Source organism: Palaemon carinicauda, chromosome 12 (assembly GCF_036898095.1).
Source record: "Palaemon carinicauda isolate YSFRI2023 chromosome 12, ASM3689809v2, whole genome shotgun sequence".
NCBI lineage: Eukaryota > Metazoa > Arthropoda > Malacostraca > Decapoda > Palaemonidae > Palaemon > Palaemon carinicauda.
The window spans coordinates 68,144,664-68,146,207 of record NC_090736.1 but is presented as its reverse complement, the minus strand read 5'-3'; the positions used below and the strand labels follow the sequence as shown (position 1 = coordinate 68,146,207).

The 1,544-nt window shown below is 37.2% G+C and overlaps 1 pseudogene; it reads left to right on the top strand.

Annotated features, from left to right (window-relative positions):
- LOC137650876 (neuronal acetylcholine receptor subunit alpha-7-like) overlaps positions 1–524 on the top strand; it is a 197,765-nt pseudogene extending 197,241 nt beyond the window's left edge.
- The last annotated feature ends 1,020 nt before the right edge of the window (positions 525–1,544 follow it).

Sequence of the window (1,544 nt, the reverse complement as noted above, 5' to 3'; positions counted from 1 at the left end):
TATGAAACTTAAGGATAATTAAACCTTGGCATAAAAAAAATAAAGAAATTATCGAGATCCAAATTTCCAACTTGTAGAAAAGGTTTTCATGTTGAACAGGCTGACATAAATCTCTTTTTGCAATATATTTATGAAAGATCTATTTCAATGTTGTTACTGTTTTTAAAATGTGTTATTTTAACTGTTCATTTATTCACTAGAATTTTATTAATTTCCTTATTTCCTTTACTTACTAGCTATTTTTTCCTGTTGGAGCCCTTAGGCTTATAGCATCCCACATTTCCAATTTGGGTTGTAGCTTATCAAGTAATAATAACGATAATAATCACATTTTACGTTTCATACTTCTCTGACTAATATTCCAAGTTACAAATTATTATTAATCCCTAACTCAAACTTAAATGTTTTCCATTCACTGTTGACAGGTGGCGCTGGTGTGCGACAGGTTCCTCTTTGGTTGCTTCCTACTCTCGACAACAATTGCCCCCATGACCATTCTGTCTTCGTCCCCCCACGGACCATGACGTCACTTGGCTGCCGTATTTGGAGACGCGAACGGCACCAGCGTCCATTGGGAATGACTGAACGAGTTGACCATGATGCCCAAAATGTCCAAATTCACATTTTCTCGGATACGATTAGATCCATATTCACCATACCTATGTTTTCTATCGAAGCTCATCTCCCGTCAACTTCTATACGTCTTTGCAAGTTAATATTTTGATGACGTCGACACATCAGTAGAAGTTTGACCAAACTTAGGATCCAACACCACCGGAACTCTTTCTCTGTATAGATTCTCCTGAGCAGTCTGGGTTGAGTCTAAAACCAGCCATGGATTTACCCCCTTTGTTATAAACTATCTTCCCTGCTGCGTGATCATGAGTAGACGATTCTCAGCATCACGTAAGTCCTAGACAAATATATACTACAGTATTTAGGAAAATTTATAGAACGGCAAAAAGCCCGTGTTGTTTGAGACGAATTCTAGAACGGAGGGAATTGAAATTCTCGTCTTACTGTGTTACTGTTGTGTCATTTCTCTCAAAATGGAGTTGTGTCTCTTTGATGTGGTCAGTCAATGTCGCCGAAGTGTCCTCTTCTAAAATGTTCGAGGATCAAATCAAGAACATTGATGCATAAGTTTTTATGGATTTACCCCCCTTGTTATAAACTATCTTCCCTGCTGCGTGATCATGAGTAAACAATTCTCAGAATCATGTAAGTCCTAGACAAATATATACTACAAATGTTCGAGGATCAAATCAAGAACATCGATGCATAAGTTTTTATGTCGTGTCCAAGAAGATCGACATTTTCTTCACTGTTATTCGAATGTGATTGATAGCCATAATAGAGTGGCAAATGAGATGAATTCATAGTTAGGTAATATCATGCAATAATCATCATTTTGTTTTTGTTTATTTTTCTTCGCTCAAAATTACGCTACCTTCGTGAGTATGCTGTTTGTCCGGAGTGTTCAGGAGCAAAGAAAAATTTGTCGCTGACTTTCTTTGTGAACAAGCGTCCTTATACCCACATCA